The sequence below is a fragment of the Ovis aries genome, chromosome X (assembly GCF_016772045.2).
Source record: "Ovis aries strain OAR_USU_Benz2616 breed Rambouillet chromosome X, ARS-UI_Ramb_v3.0, whole genome shotgun sequence".
NCBI classification, from domain to species: Eukaryota; Metazoa; Chordata; class Mammalia; order Artiodactyla; family Bovidae; genus Ovis; species Ovis aries.
In genome coordinates, this window is record NC_056080.1 from 5,269,905 (window position 1) to 5,292,359 (window position 22,455).

The following is a 22,455-nucleotide window of genomic DNA, read 5'->3' on the forward strand; positions in this document are numbered from 1 at the left end:
TTCATAATAAAAAAGAAGTAGAAGTTTAAAAATGAAAAGGAAAACATGATGAAAAATGATGACAGAGGGTTGGAAAATCCAGACTGAGAGGCCCACATAGGCTGAACAGCCTGCCCCTTGGGAAGGTGTAAATAGGCTTTTCGGGAACCTCCATGGAAGGATGTGCAAATAGACAGCATAGCTCAGGCTGGTGGCCAGGATAAGTGACGCTCGCGTTCTCGTTTGTAGGCAATGGGAACCAAGCAAATGCCCTTCAGAGAGGAGAAACGTAACTGCGCTACCTGGAAAATGGTAAACAATCATTTTAGGCCTGGAGGACCGGACTCTGAGAACCACAGAACGTCACGGCAGCGTCACCAATATGATGCAACAAAGATGGTAGCCTTTTTTTTTTTTTTCATAGTTTATGTGAGCTGGTGATGGACAGGGAGGCCTGGTGTGCTGCGATTCATGGGATGGCAGAGAGTCAGACACGACTGAGCGACTGGACTGAACTGAACTGGACTGATACTTGATGTACAGTGCTGTCTTCATTTCAGATGTTCGGCAAAGTGATTGAGCAATAGATAGACTTTCCCATATTCTTTTCCACTATGGAAAAAAAGCAGGATATTGAATATTTCTCACCGGATACTGACCCTAGTTCCCTGTGCTCCATAGTACATCCTTGTTATTTATCTGTCTTGAACAGAGTGGTATGTGTACACTTCCCTGATAGCTTAGCTGGTAAAGAATCCGCCTGCAGTGCAGGAGACCCCAGTTCAATTCCTGGGTCAGGAAGATCCCCTGGTTCAGGAAGAGAAGGGACAGGCTGCCCACCCCAGTATTCTTGGGCTTCCCTGGTGGCTCAACTGGTAAAGAATCCGCCTGCAATGTGGGAGACCTGGGTTCGACCCCTGGGTTGGGAAGATCCCCTGGAGAAGGGAAAGGCTACCCGACTCCAGTATTCTGGCCTGGAGAATCCCATGGACTGTAGTCCATGGAGTTGCAAAGAGTCAGACACGACTAACCGACTTTCAGCTTGAGTGTGTGTATGTTAATCCCGAACTCCTGCCTCATCCCTCCCTCCCTTCCCTGTTTGCTAACCCTAAGGTCGTTCTCTGCGTCAGTGGGTCAGCTTCTGGTTTGGCTCATTCATTTGCATTATTTACTTTCATTTCTACATTTTTATTGGCGTTTAGTTGATGTACAACGTTGTACTAGTTTCTTCTGTACCAAAGTGACCGAGTTACACGTATATCGACTCTGTTTTAGATTCTGTTCCCTTATAGATCGTTACAGAGTATTGCGTAGAGTTCCTTGTGCTTTACAGTAAGGACATATTACTCATCAGTTGTATATATAGTGGTGTGTATATGTCAATCCGCATCTCCAAATCTGTCCCTCTCCCTCCTTAGCCCCTGGTCACCATCAGTTCAGCTCAGTCGTGTCCGACTCTTTGCAACCCCATGAATCTCAGCACGCCAGGCCTCCCTGTCCATCACCAACTCCTGGAGTTCACACAGACTCACATCCATCGAGTCCGTGATGCCATCCAGCCCTCTCATCCTCTGTCGTCCCCTTCTCCTCCTGCCCCCAATCCCTCCCAGCATGAGTCTTTGCCAATGAGTCAACTCTTCGCACGAGGTGGCCAAAGTACTGGAGTTTCAGCTTCAGCATCATTCCCTCCAAAGCAATCCCAGGGCTGATCTCCTTCAGAATGCACTGGTTGGATCTCCTTGCAGTCCAAGGGACTCTCAAGAGTCTTCTCCAACCCCACAGTTCAGAAGCATCAATTCTTCGGCGCTCAGCCATAGGTTTGTTTTTTACATCTGTGCCTCCGTTTCTTTTGTAAATGAGTTCATGTGAACCATTTTTTAAGATGCCGCACATAAGTGATGTCAAATGGCATTTGTCTTTGTCCGTCTGGCTTACTTCACTTCCTATGACCATCTCCAGGTCCATCCGTGTGGCTTCAAATGGCGTTATTTCATTCAGTGATGTCATCCCGTATTTGTCTTTCTCTGACTTATTTCTTGAGAGCCCCTTGGACTGCACGGAGATCCAACCAGTCCATCCTAAAGGAAATCAGTTCTGAATATTCATTGGAAGGACTGAAGCTGAAGCCAAAGCTTCGATCCTTTGACCACCTGATGCAAAAAGGCGACTCATCGGAAAAGACCCTGATGCTGGAAAAGATGGAAGGCGGGAGCAGAAGGGGGCGACAGAGGATGAGATGGTTGGATGGCATCACCGACTCAATGGACATGAGTTTGAGCAAGTTCTGAGAGTTGGTGATGGACAGGGAGGCCTGGCGTGCTGCAGTCCATGAGGTGGCAAAGAGTCGGACATGACTGAGAGACTGAACTGACTGACTGACTTATTTCACTTAGTATAATGCCCTCCAAGTCCATCCATGTGGCTGCACATGGGAAAGTTTCCTTCTTTCTTGGCTGAGTAATATTCATTTGTATATATGGACTGTGTGTGCTAAGTCACAGCAGTCATGTCCAGCTCCTTGCAACCCCATGGACTGTAGCCCACCAGGCTCCTCTGTCCATGGGATTCTCCAGGCAAGAATACCAGAGTGGGTTGCCATTTCATCCTCCAGGGAATCTTCCCAGCCCAGGAATCGAGCTGTGTGTCTTACGTCTCCTGCATCGACAGGCACATTCGTCACCACTAGTTGTGTATGGGAAGTCCAGTATATATGGACTGCATCTTCCTTATCCATTCATCTCTTCATGGGCTTGATCACATCTACTGAATGCCTCCATTCCGGCACCTAGGTGAGACTCTGATCGGAAACCTTAATCTCACTCGGATACCCCACGCCACTGGCCTCTCCACTCGTACAGCTGACTGAGGCAGGGACTCTCAGAGAGGTGTTATTCCTCTGTTATGCAAACCCAACAGGGACCAAAGAGGAACCAGAACTGCTTGCTCCTTGGGAAAGACCCAGCAGCTCCATGTGGATGAAGTTTGAGCTCAGACGGGCATGCACCCCAGATGATCCCCATCTGTGACGAAATGTCATGAGAAAGCCCTGCTTCGTTGCTATCATTCAGTCGCTCAGTCATGTCTGACTCCTTGCAACCCCAATGGGCTGCTGCACGCCAGGCCTCCCTGTCCTTCACAATCTCCCGGAGCGTGCTCAAACTCATGTCCATCAAGTCAGTGATGCCGTCCAACCATCTCATCCTCTGTCGTCCCCTTCTCCTCCCGCCTTCAATCTTTCCCAGCATCAGGCTCTTTTCCAATGAGTCAGCTTTTCACATCAGGTGGCCTAAGGATTGGGGCTTCAGCCTCAGCCTCAGTCCTTCCAATGAATATTCAGGGTTGATTTCCTTTAGGATGGACTGGTTGGATCTCCTAAGCCCTCCTTTAGACGCACATCATAACTCCAAAGACATTCACCTCTCCCGGGACTTGTATGAACCAGTCGTGGCACAAGTCACTTTTCTCTGCTGTGTATTTTATTTTACCGACTTGTTTATTTATTTTTGGCAGTGCTGAGTCTTTGTTACTGCACACGGGCTTTCTCTGGTTGCAGCAAGCAGGGACATCTCTCTGGTTGTGGTGTAGGGGCTTGTCCTTCCCCAGAATACGTGAAAAATACAGATAAATCACAGCGTCATTATGAGTGTTATAAGGATATGATTTGCAATACTCAGAGGATCATTTCAGTGAGTATAACGGTCATTACCCTGCCTATCCCAGGCTTCAGGAAAAGGTTGTCAATGTGGGGACCCACCCTGCCTCCCAACTGCTAAAGAAATGAGAAACCGCAGTTAACTACCCCTCACCCACTGGGCCAAACACCCTTGTATACTCACCCTTCTCCATAAACCTACCTGAGCCTGCTTCTCTTCCCAGCTGTCTTTCTCTCCTGCTCAGATACCACTCGTTTTGAAATTCAGGTGGCTCCGTGGTGAAAAACACAGCTGCCAGTGCAGGAGATGCAAGAGACGTGGGTTCGATCCCTGGTTCGGGAAGATCCCCTGGAGGAGGGCATGGCAACCCACTCCAGTATTCTTGCCTGCAGAACCCCATGGACAGAGGAGCCAGGTGGGGCTACAGTCCATGGGGCTGCAAAGAGTCAGACTTGACTGAGTGCACCTACTCACACTTACTTGCGCAGTAAGCACTTGGTAGGTGGCCAGTGTTAGGTAAACACTCTTCTCCTCTCTAGAAAGCATTCCTGCAGCCTCCTAGCAATGATTGCATCAAATCAAAACCACAGATTCGTTGATGCATATACCAGTCCATCCTGAAGGAGATCAGCCCTGGGTGTTCTCTGGAGGGAATGATGCTAAAGCTGAAACTCCAGTACTTTGGCCACCTCATGAGAAGAGTTGACTCCTTGGAAAAGACTCTGCTGCTGGGAGGGACTGGGGGCAGGAGGAGAAGGGGACGACCGAGGATGAGATGGCTGGATGGCATCACTGACTTGATGGACGTGAGTCCGAGTGAACTCTGGGAGCTGGTGATGGACAGGGAGGCCTGGCGTGCTGCGATTCATGGGGTCGCAAAGAGTCGGGCACGACTGAGCGACTGAACTGAACTGAACTGATAGTATAACTTCCTTGAGTGAAATGACCTAGATTCTGCTGACTTGATAAACCTGTTTCTGGTAAAGCGCTTGATACATGAACAGAAACTTTGCATCCAGGCATGGATACACGTTCATAAAGTCGAAAGTGAAAACAGAAATCATTGCCTCAGTTTAGCGAAAGCTGTATCGCATCCTTTGAGAAGGATTAGGGAGAACCCAGATAGTGTCGGTGGTCCCCAGCATCTTTGGCACCAGGGACCAGTTTTGTGGAAGACATCTTTACGTGGACTGGGGAAGGAGGATGGTTTTAGGATGATTCAAGCACATTGCATTTACTGTGCACTTTATTTCTAAGCTTATTCTGAGAGGACATACCAGTCTGTGGCCCAGAGGTTGGGGAACCCTGCCCTGTTGAACTGCAGACACATAGAAACTGGATTGAAAATATTCTAAACCATTACTTGCCTGAGAAACAGGAAAAGGAAATTCCAAATGCCAACACAGAAGCATAAAATGCAATAAAAGAGTAAAACTATTGTGAGCTGAAATGTTGTTATTTTTAAAAATTACATATAAAGAAATAAAAATACACATTATTTCATTCAGTGGTAGGTTCCAAGATACCACAGATATCTTTTTCCACTTAACGTATGTTTGGCTGAGCTGAATCTTTGCTGCCATCCTCAGGCTGTCTCTAGCTGTGGCGAGTGGGGGCTACTCTTTCGTGGCACGGGGCTTCTTGTTGCTGTGGTTTCTCTTGTGGCAGAGCATGTGCTCTAGAGCCCATAGGCCCAGTAGTTGTGGCCCCCAGGCTGAGCTGCCCTGTGGCGTGTGGGATCTTCCTAGACCAGGGATCGAACTCATCCCCTGGATTTGCAGGTGGATTCTTAACCACTAGACCACCGGGGAAGCCCGTACCACAGGTAGCTTCAAAGAGTTGCATGGAAATAAACACCAAAAAGTAATTGATTAGCAAATTACAGTGTCACTCAGGATCGAAGAGCCCATAAAATATTTTCAGGCATGTACACACTCAAGCTACTGGAGCTCCCTGGGACTCTGGTAAATAAAATTTCCAGAGAATATAGGCATGCCCACATATTGCGGGCTTGAGTCTAGAATACCACAGTAAAGTGAGTCACGCAAGTTTAATTTCCTAGCGTATACAAAAGTTGAGTTTCTAATATAGTACAATCTATTAAGTGTGCAGGAGTGTTATAGCTAACAAATTACATACCATAATTTAAAAATACTTTATTGCTAAAAGATAGTGAATATCTTGGCACTGCAGGATGCCACAAAATTTCAATTTATAAAAAAAAGGGGGGGGGGAATTATTCGCAAAACATGAAAATGTGGCATAAATCTTTACAACACACAATGCAGAAATATGCCTGTATGTTTGTAGAACATGACAGCTACTCTTTTGTCCACAGAATTCCAGGCAAGAGTAGCGGAGTGGGTTTCCATTCCCTCCTCCAGGGCATCTTCCCGACCCAAGGAGGAAACCTGGGTCTCCCTCATTGCAGGCAAACTCTTTACCGTCTGGGCCGCCAGGGAAGTCCATGACAGTTAAACCTAGGAGCAAAATATGTGATTGTGTATGGAGCCCTTTTGAGCCATGATCTTATATCTACAGTGGTCCAAATAATTGTTTACTTTCGTTTATAATGTGCGAAAATGTTGGATTTACAATCCTAGAAAACAATGCATGGAAGACGGCAGGTGACGATAAGGTTTAAAATACTTTCAGATTCTTCAGTCTTTGAGGAGAAAGTTAGATATGTCAAGTAGTTACATATATTTTGTATGCATGAATTAAAATGTGAGGATTAACCACTGAAGACTAGGAAACAAACATCAAATTACAAACCCATGGAGGATAAGAGGGCTAATCAAAATTGGATCAGTCCAGTGGGGGCCGTGAGACAGAGAGGAATAGGAAAGGAACACAGAACCTTCACGTTACTTACCTAGGAACAGGGACAGAATTAACACTACATGTAGAAATGGTGAAACATGGAGAATGGATTCATCGAACAAAACTAGTTATGTAGGAGTCAGTGTTGTGTGCAAATGAGGCAATGCAGAATGATACATTCATCAGAATGTAAAAAATTGCACACAAAAATCCTATGTATTATTCATGAGTCAATGAATAATAACCCTGTCTTCACGTGAGTGATACAAGACAGTTTCATGAAAAGGGTTGTCTAGGCTGAGAGGAGGACAAATATGCTATTAGAATAATGCATACTTCCTCTTACCTTTTTTTTTTTTTTAAGTAAACATTTGAGTGGAAAGTCTCAACTTTAAACCTATGTACGCTGGATTATGGTTGCTGGACTTCCACCATCTTCCTTCTTTCTTTCCCGTTGTAAACATGTTTCAACGTGAAAAGTTCATCTTCTGTAAGCTTAGAACTTATCTCAGTGGATTATAAATGGCACCTACAAGCATGTGATGTTTTGAAACCTCAAGTGTTTGAATAATAAAGCGTCTTTGCGGCAAATATTCAAAACGGGATCCCAACCAGCACAGCGGAAGTATTTTGGAGGAAGACTACAATTGAGCCAAACTCTGTTTCCCTTCCAGGTGGGCTGATGGTCGTTAGCAAGACTTCCTGAGTCCTGAGAAAGAAACAGATGGAAGCATACCTGTAAGTCTTTAATGTATGAATTATTTCTGGAAACTAGAGGTTCTTTGGGGGGAAAAAAAAAATGTGCTAGAGTCTGGGCATATTTCCAGAGAAAACCATAACTTGAAAGGACATACTGATAGCACCGGTCACAATAGCCAGCTCGTGGGAGCAATGTAGGAGAAGGCAATGGCACCCCACTCCAGTACTCTTGCCTGGAAAATCGCATGGATGGAGGAGCCTGGTGGGCTGCAGTCCATGGGGTCGCAAAGAGTCAGACACGACTGAGCGACTTCACTTTCACTTTCCACTTTCATGCATTGGAGAAGGAAATGGCACCCCACTCCAGTACTCTTGCCTGGAAAATCCCATGGATGGAGGAGCCTGGTGGGCTGCAGTCCATGGGGTTGCTGAGGGTTGGACATGACTGAGCGACTTCAATTTCCCTTTTCACTTTCCACTTTCATGCGCTGGAGAAGGAAATGGCAACCCACTCCAGTGTTCTTGCCTGGACAATCCCAGGGACGGAGGAGCCTAGTGGGCTGGCGTCTATGGGATCGCACAGAGTCGGACATGACTGAAGCGACTCAGCAGTAGCAGCAGGGAGCCACCTAAGTGTCCACCCACATAGGAATGGATAAAGAAGTTGCGGTAAATATATACAGGAGACTATGACTCAGCTGTATCCACGTCTCACTATTGTAAAAAGTGCTGCTATGAACATTAGGGTGCGTATATCCTTCTGAATTATGCATTTCTGCAGATACGTGCCCAGGAGTGGGATTTCTGAATCATATGGTAGCTCTATTTTTTTTTTTAAGGAACCTCCATACTGTTTTCCCTAGTGGAGGCAGCACTTTGCATTCCCACTAACACTGTAGGAGGGTTCCCTTCTCTCCTTCCCCTTGCCAGCATTTATTGTCTGTAAACTGTAAATAATGGTCATTCTGATCCGTGTGAGGTGATAGCTCATTGTAGTTTTGATTTGCGTTTCTCTGAGATAATCAGCGATGGTGAGCACCTTTTCATGTGTCCTTTGGTCATCCATAATTCTCCGGTGGAAAAATGTATGTTCAGGTCTCTGCCCATTTTTTTGAGTGAGTTGTTTTGTGCGTTATTGAGCTGTATGAGCTGTCTTGTGTTTTTTGGGAGATTAAGCTCCTGTCATTTGCATTGTTTGCAAATTTTTCTTCCGTCCCATAGATTGTCTTTTCGCTCTGTTTATAGTCTCTTTTTTTTGCTGTGCAAAAGCTTTTAAGTTTGATTAGATCCCATTTGCAAAATGGAGTTTCTAACTCATCATGTTGGCAGGCTTTTCATGAAAGGGATAAAGCCAACAGAGCTTACTCTGGTATTGAGAGGCTAAGGAAACAGAAACGAGAAACAAATCCCAATTCATTATACGAATGTGGATTGGATACAAAAGCCTAGTAAACATGGCGGGGGGGGGGGCGGTGGAATATCACAGGCTGAATTTAAGTGTAATACAAAAGAGCATAGGTAATAGTCTCATTGTTCAGTGGCGTCTGACTCTTTGCAACCCCATGGACTGTAGCTCGCCAGCCTTCCCTGTCCATGGGATTCTCCAGGCAGGAATACTGGAGTGGGTGGCCGTTTCCTCCTCCAGGGGGTCTTCCCTGGCCCAGGGATCAAACCCACGTCTACTGCATTGCCAGGTGGGTTGTTTACCACTGAGCCACCAGTAAATCCAAGTAAAAGACTAGTTGAAATCCATAACCTGTCGGGTAATGTTTAAATGACTGTAATACTTCAAAAGTCCAGCTGGCATTTAAAACTGTCTTATTAGGGAAAATGAGATATTTTTAGAAAGTCATCTTCATTTCTTTCCTCTTTTATTGACGTATATAACTAATAATCAGTGAAGAGTAGAAATATGGACAGCAGAAGTAATCATATTTACTACCCGCACAGATGGATAGTTAATTTGGGACATTACTTCTGAAAATTGGACTTTCCGTTTCATATTTGAGTGAACCGAATTTCAGAACAATAGAATGTGTGACTGTTTCAGCTCTTACTTAATCCTGAACTGAAATCCTAGTGGGGCTTTAAACAGCTTCCTTCAGTGATGTTAAAAAATATATATATATATTATTCAACTCCTCTTAAGCCACCTTTACATAATACTAGCTTCTTTATGGGAAACCAAATCCCATAATGCTTATTACAGAGAGAATCGCATTTGCTTTTGAATTTTCTTGAACCACACACTTTGAAGCAGGTTAGAAATTAGAATGTAATATAAATGAAAAACCAGGGGGGAAATAGCACTGGAATGAGACTGTCAGTGAAGATTTCCCTCTGGCAATTTTATTTCCACCGCAGAGAAAAATACAAGCATATTCTAAATCTGTTTCAATATGTGAGGGAGTTTTAAGTTTGATACTAGAAGATTAGCTGTTTGGGAGCAGAAGCAAAAAGGCAGGGAGAGTTGGTTTTAGAAAAGTAAAACTCTATATAAACCTAGAAACCTGAGTCTCTGCTGAGGTGGTAGTTCCGCCGCTCAGTCGTGTCCGACTCTTTGGGATCCCGTGGGCTGCAGCACAGCAGGCCGCCCTGCCCTTCAGTATTTCCCAGAGTGTGCTCAAACTCATGTGCATTGAGTTCGTGATGCCATCCAACCATCTCACCTTCTGTCGCCCCCTTCTCCTCTTGCCTTCAGTGTTTCGGGGTCTTTTCCAATGAGTTGACGCTTCCCATAAGCTGGCCAAGGTATTGGAGGGTCAGCTTAAGCAATGACATGAGTACCTTGTGACTAAATTCCAATGTGTCCGATTCCATCACTGTGAATGGAACTCACCTCCGCGTGAATGAAGGAATGCTTCCCCCCACCCCAGCCCATTCAAGAATCCCACATTCAGCGTCATGTGGCTTTTTTTTTTTTCTCTTTTTTTTTTTTTTTTTACATTTTTATCTGCCCTGGGTCTTTGTTGCTGGGTAAGGGATTTTCTCTAGTTGCAGCCAGTTGGGGCCACTCTGAGTTGCAAGACGTGCACTTCTCCTGTGGTGATTTTCCTCATTGAGGGAAATGGGGCTTCGGTCGTTGCCACACGTGGAGTCAGTAGCTGTAACGCACAGGCTCAGTTGCCCTAAGGCAGGCGGGATCTTCCCGGACCAGGGATGGAACCCATGTCCCTGGCATTGGCAGGCGGATTCTCAGCCACTGGACCACCGAGAAAGTCTGTCACGTGGCGCTGAATGTCACGTCCCCAACGTTTCATCTCACCTGTGACCATGTCTCAACCCTCACTTACTCTTCCATAATCATGAGCACCTAGAGGACAGCTGAGGCATCAAATGTTTGTTATCAACGGGGAGATAACAGACGGAGGCCGCCTTAGATGTAATTTATCATAGATCCAGCCTTGAAGATAGAAGGAGAACTCTTAGCAGAGACGAAAAGTTGTTTCCTTTGGTATCCATTTAGTGTGTAGTGAGGATGCGGTATACCACGCCTAATGCTTGTAATACTAGTGCCTGTAATTATAATAGTAATAGCGCCTTCCAGGAGTTTCAGCCAGCATAGAATCTTCCTGCAATGCAGGAGACCCAGGTTTGATCCCTGGGTAGGGAAGATCCCCTGAAGAAGGGAATGGCAACCCACTCCAGTATTTTTGCCTGGATAATTGCCATGGACAGAGGAGCCTGGAGGGCTACAGTCCATGGCATTGCAAAAGACTTAGGACGTGAGTGGGTGATAACACTTAATGTGCGTAATACTCTATGTGCAAGAAAAATACAGGTAATATGTACAGCTCTATCTGTAATCACTATATCTGAAAACTAAAATAATGCCCCATTGTTGGGAGTGTTATTTTGTACCTGCATTGACCTGATTTTATTTGCAGTATGAATTGACGTCTGGTAGGAGGTGAAACTCAGCTTCTCTTCCATTAGCATTTCTTGGTGGTATTCCAGGTTTTAATGGACAGTAACTAAAAGTTCTGTTCATCTCTCCGAAGGGTCTTTTGACTCCAAGGGGATAAATGCATCTTTTTTCATCTGGATTCAAATTCCAGCCTGATGTGGACTTTTTTTGTTGTTGTTTTTATGTCTTTTAAGTTTTATTTTGTATTAGAGTATAGCCAATTAAAAATATGGTGGTAGTTTCAGGTGAACAGTGAAGGAACTTAGCCACACATATACGCATATCCATTCTCCCCCAAACTCCCCTCCCATCCAGGCTGCCACGTGACACTGAGCAGAGTTCCCTGTGCTGTCCAGCAGGTCCTTGTTGGTTCTCCATGTTAAATACAGCCGTGTGTCCATGTCCATCCCAGACTCCCTGACTATCCCTTCCCCCATCCTTCCCCCTGGGAACCATAAGGTTATTACAGAGTATTGAGCAGAGTTCCCTGTGCTGTCCAGCAGCTGGTTCTCCATGATAAATGCATCAGTGTGTCCATGTCCATCCTAGACTCCCTGACTATCCCTTCCCCCACCCTTCCCCCTGGTGACCATTGGGTTATTACAGAGTATTGAGCAGAGTTCCCTGTGCTGTCCAGCAGGTCCTTGCTGGTTCTCCATGTTAAATACAGTATTGTGTCCATGTCCATCCCAGGCTCCCTGACTCTCCCTTCCTCCATCCTTCGCCCCTTGTGACCATAAGCTTTTTCTTGAAATCTGTGTTTCTGTTTCTTTTTTTTTATGGCTGAGTAATATTCCATCGCATGTATGTACCACATTTTCTTTATCCATTCTTCTATCGATGGGCGTCTAAGTTGCTCCTGTGTCCTGGGTAGTTTAAATAGTGCTACAGTGAACATTCGGCTTCCTTTTTCTTTTCAGATCATGAGTTTTTTGTTTGTCTGCTTTTTGCTTTTCTTCTCTTCTTTGCATAGAAGGGAGCATTTCCCATCAAAACTTCACCTGCTGTCTCTCCTTTCAGCCTCCAGTTGCAGGATGTGCCTTGTCTGATATCCAGGGGCATCGTCAGATATCTGTTTATGATGCATGGCACAGAGATCAAATACCTATGGTAATACACATTCGTATGGTTTGGACAAAAACAGTTAACAAAATGTGGTTTCCGCACCCCTGGTAGGAACACTACCAGGAATGATGCCTTGGCAGAGTCTCTCCTGGTGTCTGCAGCCACAGATGTAGTGAAAACAGAGCAAAGCCTTTGAAGTGAAGTCCTTGCAGGTTGGTCTCAGGGCTTACATTGTGAAAGCTGCTCAGTCTTGTCCGACTCTTAGAGACTCCGTGGACTATATACAGTCCATGGAATTCTCTAGGCCAGAATACTGGAGTGGGTAGCCTACTGGAGTGGATAGCCTTTCCTTTCCCCAGGGGGTCTTCCCAGCCCAGGGTTGGAACCCAAGTCTCCCGCATTGCAGGCGGATTCTTTACCAGCTTAGGCACCAGGGAAGCCCAAGAATCCTGGAGTGGGTAGCCTATTCCCTTCTCCAGTGGATCTTCCTGACCCAGGGATCGAACCAGGGTCTCCTGTAGTGCAGGGGGATTCTTTACCAACTGAGCTATCAGGGAAGCCTGGTCCCAGGGAGAGGGGAGATTTTAAGGATAAACCTATATGCCTGAGAGCAAAAAAACCTAGGTCAGTTCTCAGCACCCAAATCAGCATCTCCCCTTGCTGGCCGCCCTGCAGAACTGAAGGTTGCCAAGCCTTCTCTGACAGCATAATCACTGTGTCCCCTCAGTATTTGGGATCACCATTATCAAACATAGGCTACAAATTTAACGTTGTTCTTTTTCTGTTGCTCATTTGTGTCCAACTCTTTGCAACCCCATGGACTGCAGCACGCCAGGCTTCCCTGTCCTTCACCATCTCCCAGACTTTGCTCAAACTCAGGACCATTGAGTCGGTAATGCCATCCAACCATCTCATCCTCTGTCGCCCCCTTCTCCTCCCGCCCTCAATCTTTCCCAGCATCGGGATCTTTTCCAGTAAAAAGGCAACAGAGATGTTGAGGGTGATATTTTGCACCGATTCCTTGAGTATCAGCGAAGCTACTTCTGTCGCTGAGAGTGTTAACGCGCATCATTTCCCTTAGATGAAGGCTCCTGCATCTTACATACATTAGACATTGTCCCTGCAGAAGACTTCCTGGGTGACGGTGAATGCACCCTTCTTAGCTGGGGAAGAGAGGCACCTTCCTGGACATTTCTGTGTATAAGACTTCCCCTAGTGCTCTTGCTGTTTAGTCACTAACTGGTGTCCGACTCTCTGCAACCCCATGGACTGTAGCCCCCACCCCCCCCACCCCCCCCCCACCCCCCGCCCCAGGCTCCTCTGTCCAAGGCACTTTTCAAGTATTCCCTTTCCAGGGGTGCATCTCAGATCAGTTCAAGAAGTCTCTGAGGGTGGCAGTTAGCATTTTGTAGATTTAAAAGCTTAAAAGCTTTCCTGGGAATCTGGGGCAGCTATGCTCACAGGCTGCATCTCAGTTCTTGCAGGCTCAGCTAAGAAGAATGTCCATTTGGAACTATGATGGCTCAGATATGGTAAAGAACCTGGCCACCAGAGCAGGGGATGCTATTGGCGCAGGTTCAATCCCTGGGTCAGGAAGATCCCCTGGAGAAGGAAATGGCAACCCACTCCAGTATTCCTGCCTGGAGAATCCCATGAATAGAGGAACCTGGCGGGCTACAGTCCATGGGGGTCACAAAGTGTCTGAATTGTTTGAGCAACTAAACAGCAACATCAGTTACTTAGTTGCCACAGTGCTGTTGCCATTGAAAGAAGCTTTGGAGACCTTGTTACAGCTTCCCTGGTGGATCAGATGGTAAAGAATCCGCCTTCAGTGTGGGAGCCCCATGTGTGATCCCTGGGTTGGGAACATCCCCTGCAGAAGGGAATGTTAACCCACTCCAGTATTCTTGCCTGGGAAATCTCTTGGACAGAGGAGCCTGGCGAGGCTACAGTCCATGGGGTCGCAAACAGTCCAAGGTGACTGAACAGGTAAACGACAGCAGCAATTACTCAGTTGCCATAGCTGTTGCCATTGAAAGAAGCTTTGGAAGCCTCCTTACATTAGGATCTCAGCAACAACATTTCTAGTTTCGCTTCTGTGAGTGACAGCTGCTTGGCATGGGTCAGGCCACACTTAGCTAGCTCCTATTTCCCTTGTTTAAGGGATTATGGGCTCTGCCTTCTCTAAAGGATTTGTTGACTAAACATCCTGTTCATCTCTCTCCGCTGGAGAATAATAATGGCAGGCCAGATGAGAGCAGAAAGGCAAGCCAGGCTGGGCCTTGGACCTTAGTACGTGTAGGTCAGAGCTCCCAGTTCATCAACAGTAATCGTACTGTATGACACCAAGGGTCAGCCGTTAATGAATTTCCATATTATAGAGAACTCTTTAAGTTAATCAGGCCAATTGGATCAACTTAACTGCATTAGGAAAATAATTACCGATAGTTCACTGAACATCAACAGCTCCCAGAAATTTCTTGCTGCCTAAGCACGCTTCCAAATAGCAGAGCATAGAGTTCACCAGGTCAGGTAATTTTATGTTCGTCTGAGCTGTGACTTCTAAAATGAACATAAGATTACCCGACCCAGTTCTCACAGCATACAGATAAGACCGCAGAGGAGACAGAAAAAAATTAAAGGAAATGTCCCAGCGCTATATACGGGTGCAGGAATGTAGAAAAGTCAGCGTTCAGACTGCCTTATGTGGGTTTAAAAAAAAAAAAAAAAGGATACAAAAATGAGAGTGTTTTTAGCCTGATGCTGGGAAAGACGGAGGGCAGGAGGAAAAGGGGGAGGAAGAGGATGAGATGGTTGGATGGCATCAGCAACGCGATGGACATGAGTTTGAGGATGAGATGGTTGGATGGCATCACCGACTCGATGGACATGAGTTAGAAAAAGCTCCGGGAGTTGGTGATGGACAGGGACGCCTGGCGTGCTGCAGTCCATGGGGTCTCAAAGAGTCGGACACGACTCAACAACAGAGATCATGGACGATTTCCCCGCTCTTCTGAATATAAAGACAGAGCAATGCAACTGACTTTGAGAGCAGATTAAATGAATTAAGAAATGGTGAAAGTGTCTTTTAAGTCTGTCCTAGGCTATAATGGACTGTTGACTCATAGTATTATAACACAGGGCACATTGGGGGTCAGGATTTACACCTTCTCCAGTGAATACTTACCAATCACCATATCCAGCCAACAAACCTGGATGGTCCCGCATGAACAGGAAGTGGGTTTAGTCCGTTCACAAGCTTGTTATCGGGATTACACCCATACCTCCTTCAGAAGAAAGACTGGTATCCGTCTGACTTACCCAGCACCATCCTGTAGGTACAGGAAAACCTCAGACAGACAGGGCATCAGTGTTCAATTAAACCTTAACTGTAAAGGTTGAAATCTGAAGCGCTTCCCTGGCCAACAGTGGCCAAGAATTCACCTTCTGATGCAGGGAGTAAGGGTTCCATCCTTGACTGGCGAGCTAAGCTACCGTGTCCTTCGGGCCCCAAAACCCAAACATCAAACAGAAGCAGTATTGTAGCAAATTCAGTAAAGTCTTCTTCTTTTTTTTTTTTTTTTTGGAAACAGTCCACATTAAAAAAAAAAATAAAAGTCTTCAAAAAAAAAGTTGAAATTTGGTATGTGTCTGCCTCCAAGATTTCATAATAACCCTGTTAAGTTTGAGGCTTCCCTGCAATGCCGGAGACCCAGGTTTGATCCCTGGGTCGGAAAGATCCTGTAGAAAAGGAAATGGCAACCCCCTCCAGTATTCTTGCCTGGAGAATCCCATGGATAGAGGAATCTTGTGGGCTACAGTCCATGGGGCGGCAAAGAGTTGGACACGACTGAAGTGACTTAGCAGACATGCACGCAAGCAGCCCAGAGACCTTATCCAGGGAGGCTGGACATCCTGATTAATATGGCCAGAGGCAGAAAACAATCAGCTAGAGTGATCCTGTTCCAGCCCATGCGGTCGCAGTCAGCTTAGCGGCTAAACCGCCACTAAACCAGCACTAAAATGATAAGGTTATCAGTCTTTTTTTTTCCTCTGAGGCAAATGGGTGTTCTCACTCTCTGAATGCAATACTTAGTGAATCAGAGTGTGTGTGTGTGTGTGTGTGTGTGTGTGTGCGCGCGCGCGCGCACGCTCAGACTTTTTCCAGAGTCTCACCATATATCTTGCAAGCTGCGCAAATCACGGCCAAAGCAGGTTTCCAAACTGAAGAGCTCACCTTTAGTTTCAGCAGCATGATACATTTTCAGTTTAGCTGCGCAGTCGTGTCCGACTCTTTGCAACCCCGTGGACTGCAGCACACCAGGCCGCCCTGTCCATCACCAACTCCAGAAGCTTGCTCAGACTCATGTCCATCGAGTCGGTGGTGCCATCCAGCCATCTCATCCTCTGTCATCCCCTTCGCCTCCTGCCTTCAATCTTTCCCAACATTAGGGTCTTTTCAAGTGAGTCAGCTCTTCATACCGGGTGGCCAAAGGATTGGAGTTTCAGCTTCAACATCAGTCCTTCCAATGAACACCCAGGACTGCTTTCCTTTAGGATGGACTAGTTGGATCTCCTTGCAGTCCAAGGGACTCTCAGGAGTCTTCTCCAGCACCACAGTTCAACAGCATAATAAATTTTAGATGTCTCTACCTATCACCAGATAATGGAGGAAGAGAAAGGAAGAATGAGAACATTCCAGTTCTTAGCAACCTGGCAGGATAAAAACGGACGCTCTTTCCCATTTGTATTCGTGTGGGGTCCGAGTTGTGCAATTAACAATTCACGTGTGTAGGTTTTCTCCAAGGTCTGCAAAACCTCGCCATCCAAGTTTCAAACTGGCTGTGCTGGGGACATTTTCAGAGGTCTTTTTTTTTTTTTTTTTTTCCAGTCAATATTGACTGTGATGGAAATCGTCACATCATGTCATTTATCTGCTATTATCAGGATCTCTCTCTTTCTCTCTGTTTCCCCCTCTTTATTTATTAATTTTTATTTTTTACTTTTTTTTAAATTTTAATTTTATTTTACTTTACAATACTGTATTGGTTTTGCCATACATTGACATGAATCCACCACGGGTGTACATGAGTTCCCAAACATGAACCTCCCACCCCATATCATCTCTCTGGGTCATCTCAGTGCACCAGCCCCAAGCATCCTGTATCCTGCTTTGGACATAGACTGGTGATTCGCTTCTTACATGATAGTATACATGTTTCAATGCCATTCTCCCAAATCATCCCACCCTCTCTCTCTCCCTCTGAGTCCAAAAGTCCGCTCCACACATCTGTGTCTATTTTGCAGTCTCGCATACAGGGTCATCATTCCCATCTTTGTAAATTCCATATATATGTGTCAGTATACCGTATTGGTGTTTTTCTTTCTGGCTTACTTCGCTCTGTATAATCGGCTCCAGTTTCATCCGCCTCATTAGAACTGATTCAAATGTATTCTTTTTGATGGCTGAGTAATACTCCATTGTGTATATGTACCACAGCTTTCTTATCCATTCATCTGCTGATGGACATCTGGGTTGTTTCCATGTCCTGGCTATTATAAACAGTGCTGCGATGAACATTGGGGTACACGTGTCTCTTTCAATTCTGGTTTCCTCGGTGTGTATGCCCAGCAGTGGGATTGCTGAGTCATAAGGCAGTTCTATTTGCAATTTTTTAAGGAATCTCCAGACTGTTCTCCATAGTGGCTGTACTAGTTTGCATTCCCACCAACAGTGTAAGAGGGTTCCCTTTTCTCTACACCCTCTCCAGCATTTATTGCTTGCAGACTTTTGGATCGCGGCCATTCTGACTGGTGTGAAGTGGTACCTCACTGTGGTCTTGATGTCTGGCTTTTTGCCTCTAGTCTCTTGCTGGCTCCAAGGCTTTCTACTTAACAGGTCTTCAGTACATTTTATTTTTCATGGAAGGATTACTGCTTTAGAATATTGTGTTGGTTTCTGCCATACATCAGCATGAATCAGCCACAGGTATACATGTGTCCCGTCCCTCCTGAGCCTCCCTCCCACCTCCCTCCCCACCCCACCCCTCTACGTTGTCACAGAGCCCTGGGATGAGCTTCCTGGGTCACACAGCAAGGCAGAGGAAAACATCTGAGAAATAAAACAGAAGCGAGTCTGTTGAAAACCTCTTTGCTTTCCCGCCCAGACACGTAACAACTGTTCATTGCCTTCATCCCTACTGTCTTCAGAGCTGCCCTGTTGGAGAAAAGGAGGAATTTGATCCATCCTGAGCAAGAGGAATTAAAAAACATTTTTAAAAAGCTTTTCTTGTGCTACTTAGCCTTGAATATAAAGATCTTGCTTTTTCACAAAGGGTTTGCAATAAAAGTGATAGCCTATTTCAATGGGTAGCAAAAGAAAAAAAAAAAATCCAATGGAATTTCCTTCACAGGCATAGGTCTGATCAGTTACCCCTTCCGGGTATCATTTCTTTTTTTTTTCTGCAACAACCTGAAGTGTATGATTCTCACCTGAAGTGATATTGGAAAAAATAGAAAGCTCAAATTTTGTATTTTCCGTGACTCACAGTTGAATTATTTTTTTTAATGAAAAAATTTTCTTTGATGTGAATCAATTCTAAAATCTTTATTGACTTTATTACATTTTTGCTTCTGTCTTATGTTCTGGGTTTTTTGTTGGTTTTTCTTTTTTGCCTCAAGGCATGTGGAATCTTATAAGGTGATGTCTTACCCACTGGAACACCAAGGAGGCCCCCCACAGGTGAATTTTTAAACTCAGCTCAGTCAGTTACAGTGGGGTAGCTCACAGTCATTAGAATTAATTGTGGTAGTTTCTGGGACAAGGTAAAGAATATCAGTGGGCATCATTGTAACTATAGCCTAATCTGGTCTATTTCATCAAGGCTATGGTTTTCCAGTACTCATGTATGGATGTGAGAGTTGGACTGTGAAGAAAGGTGAGCGCTTAAGAATTGATGCTTTCAAACTGTGGTGTTGGGGAAGACTCTTGAGAGTCCCTTGGACTGCAAGGAGATCCAACCAGTCCATCCTAAAGGAGATCAGTCCTGGGTGTTCATTGGAAGGACTGATGTTGAAGCCGAAACTCCAATCCTTTGGCCACCTGATGCGAAGAGCTGACTCACTTGAAAAGACCCTGATGCTGGGAAAGACTGAGGGCTGGAGGAGAAGGGGACGCCAGAGGATGAGATGGTTGGATGGCATCACCAACTCGATGGACGTGAGTTTGGGTGGACTCTGGGAGTTGGTGATGGACAGGGAGGCCTGGAATGCTGTGGTCCATGGGGTCACGAAGAGTCAGACACAACTGAGTGACTGAAATGAACTGAATCTGGCCTCTTGTTCACCAAAAACCCAGACGGCACAAACCATAAGCCACGCACAGGTCTTGCGAGCAGACAAAGGAAACACCTAGTTACATAATGAGTTTGTCTTTGCGGAGGGGCCTGTGTTTGGTCTATATAGTTGCCTCTAGGCTTTCTCTGATTTCATGAGGTGGGGGCTACTCCTAAGGTGCAGGGCAAACGCTTCGCACGGAGATGGTTTCTCTAGTTGTGGAGCACACGCTCAGTACTCACTGTGTGCAGACGTAGTTTGCTCCACAGCACGTGGGGGTCTTCCCAGACCAGGGATCGGACCCGAGTCCCCTGCATTGGCAGGCGAATGCGTTAGCCCTGGATCACCAGGGAAGCCCTGATTTCAGCTGTATAACCAACTGCTTTAACATCCTCGGAAAGTAGGAAGGGGAGCCCTGCCAAACAGAAGGCCCCTTCTTCCTGGCGAGTTGACTTTGGAAGTTTTGCCTTCCAGGGGCTCACTGTCTGGTTTCGCTGTTTTCCCGATGGATGTACAGTTGGCGTGCGCTTCTCTGGTGGCTCAGGGGTGAAGAATCCGCCTCCTGATGCAGGTTGGATCCTGGGTGGAGAAGATCCTCTGCAGAAGGAAATGGCAACCCAGCCCAGTATTCTTGCCTGGAGAACCCCATGGACAGAGGGGCCTGATTGGCCATAGTTCTCGGGGTTGCAAAGAGTCGGACAAGACTGAGCAGTTGAAATAGCAGCAGGTTTATCCCCTACCCCTTCCCTTTCTCCACTGGGAGGAACCACTAGCTTGTTCTTCATATCTATGAGTCCACGGCGTTTCTGTTATATTTACTCACTTGTTGTTTTTGACTCCACGCATGAGTGATATCTGGGCCTTCCCTCATTGTTGAGCTGGTAAAGAAGCCGCCTGCAATTCAGGAGACCCCATTTGATTCCTGGGTCAGGAAGATCGCCTGGAGAAGGGATAGGCTACCCACTCCAGTATTCTAGGGCTTCCCTTGTGGCTCAGCTGGTAAAAGAATCCACCTGCAATGCGGGAGACCTGGGTTCGATCCCTGAGTTGGGAAGATCCCCTGGAGAAGGGAAAGGCTACCCGCTCCAGTATTCTGGCCTGGAGAATTCCATGGACTGTATAGTCCTTGGGTGGGGAAGAAGGGGGTGGGTCACAAAGAGTCGACACGACTGAGCGACTTTCCCTTTCATAAGTGATGGCATATGATACTTGTCTTTGACTTACTTCCCATAGTGTGATGGCCTCCAAGGTCACCCATGTGCTGCTGTTGGGGTTATTGCATTCTTTTTTACGGCCAAGTAATATTCCACTCTATACCGATGTACCACGTCTTTCTCCCTTCATCTGTGGACGGACACTTGGGTGGTTTCCGGGTGTTGGCTGTTGTCAACAGCACTGCTACGCTATGAGAATTGAAGTGTGTGTCTCTTTGCTGATTAGAGTTTCCACCTTTTCTGCATATATGCCCAGGAGTGGGATTCTTCCAGCATCACATGATAGTTCTAGGTTGCGTTTTTTAATGAACCTACGTGCCGTTCTTCATATCAGCTGCACTAGTTGGGTACGGATGGAGATATTTCAGAACTCCAAGTGAACCACACAGGAGACATAATCATCAACCGTCCCCACAGAAAAGCATAAACCACAAATGGCTGCACCTCGTCCCAATATTTCATATACCTAGAAAACTGTTCATCAGCATCTGTTCTCATATATGGCACGTTCACCCCCTGGGGTACCAAAATTTCACCTGAAGTTCAGCTTTCAATTTCACGGTAGTCCACCTGTCTGGCATAAGTTAGCTCTACCCAGAACCCCCAACTCAAGGTGTCCTCTTAGTACACAGGCTAGGTGCTAAGTAGTATTGAAAGATACTTCATTAAACTATCCCCACAGACAGGCAAATTCGAATCTACATCAGTAGAAGCGGAATAAAACACCAAAGCTAATGTCACTAAGAATCCCTTAGATGTTAATAATATTGCATATTTCACTATTAGATTGGGGGCAAAAGGAGAAGGGGGCGACAGAGGACGAGATGGTTGGATGGCATCACCGACTCGATGGACGCGAGTGTGGGCAAGCTCCAGGAGATGGTGATGGACAGGGAAGCCTGGCGTGCAGCCGTCCTTAGGCCTACAAAGTCAGACACGACTTAGCAACTGAACAACAGTAATAATGCATATTTCTTTCAACTTTTGTATATGGGATATATATGTAATCCAGGTAAAGAGCATCAAAAATGTTTGTGAAGATGTATAATGATTCTCACAGGGGTGTTGTCAAATAACGGTGATGGAGATTACAGGCGAGTATGTTTCTTTTATTAATAAGATGGACATGATGAAGCAAACCAGACTTTTTCCAGGGGGAAAAATCCCTGTCAAAATCCTACCTCTGTTTAACTTAAAATAAGAAGATTCATTCCATTCAGGGGTGAAAAAAAATCAATGAAGAGATCTTTAGCTATTTGAAAAGATCAAGGATTTGTCAAAAGTACAAAAGAGACTGCATTTTTAAAAAGTAGAGGTTTGTGACTCCCATCAGGGAGGTTGGGCTGGCAAGAAGGAGCCATTTTAGGGAGAAACCTTTTTTTTTTTTTTTTTTTAACCAGTTAGAATTTTGGAATATAGGACAAGAAGCATAGGAATACAGGAAAAAAATGTTACTACTTAAAGCATACGTACAATAAACATATTACTAGTTAAAATACCCATTCTACACTCACGGTAACCACTGTATGTTAATCATGTAAGGGGTAATATTTGCTGCGTTAGACACTCAGTCGCCTCTGACTCTTTGCAACCCCATGCATTGTATCCTCTGTCCATGGGATTCTCCAGGCAAGAATACTGGAGTGGGTTGCCATTTCCTTCTCTAGGGGACCTTCCTGACGCAGGGATGTGACCCGAGTCTCCTGCATTGCAGGCAGATTGCTCACCATCTGAACCACAAAGCAAGCCATTCGTTACCTACGGGTTGTCCGTATATATC

General features: G+C 45.7%; 1 long non-coding RNA gene across 1 annotated transcript in view; it reads left to right on the forward strand.

Annotated features, from left to right (window-relative positions):
- Window positions 1–284: 284 nt before the first annotated feature.
- Window positions 285–22,455, forward strand: part of LOC132658770 (uncharacterized) — a 44,488-nt gene continuing 22,317 nt past the window's right edge. Inside the window, exons 1-2 of the long non-coding RNA XR_009598780.1 lie at window positions 285–378; window positions 7,130–7,193. This is a non-coding gene — a long non-coding RNA (uncharacterized LOC132658770). The remainder of the gene's footprint in view (window positions 379–7,129; window positions 7,194–22,455) is intronic.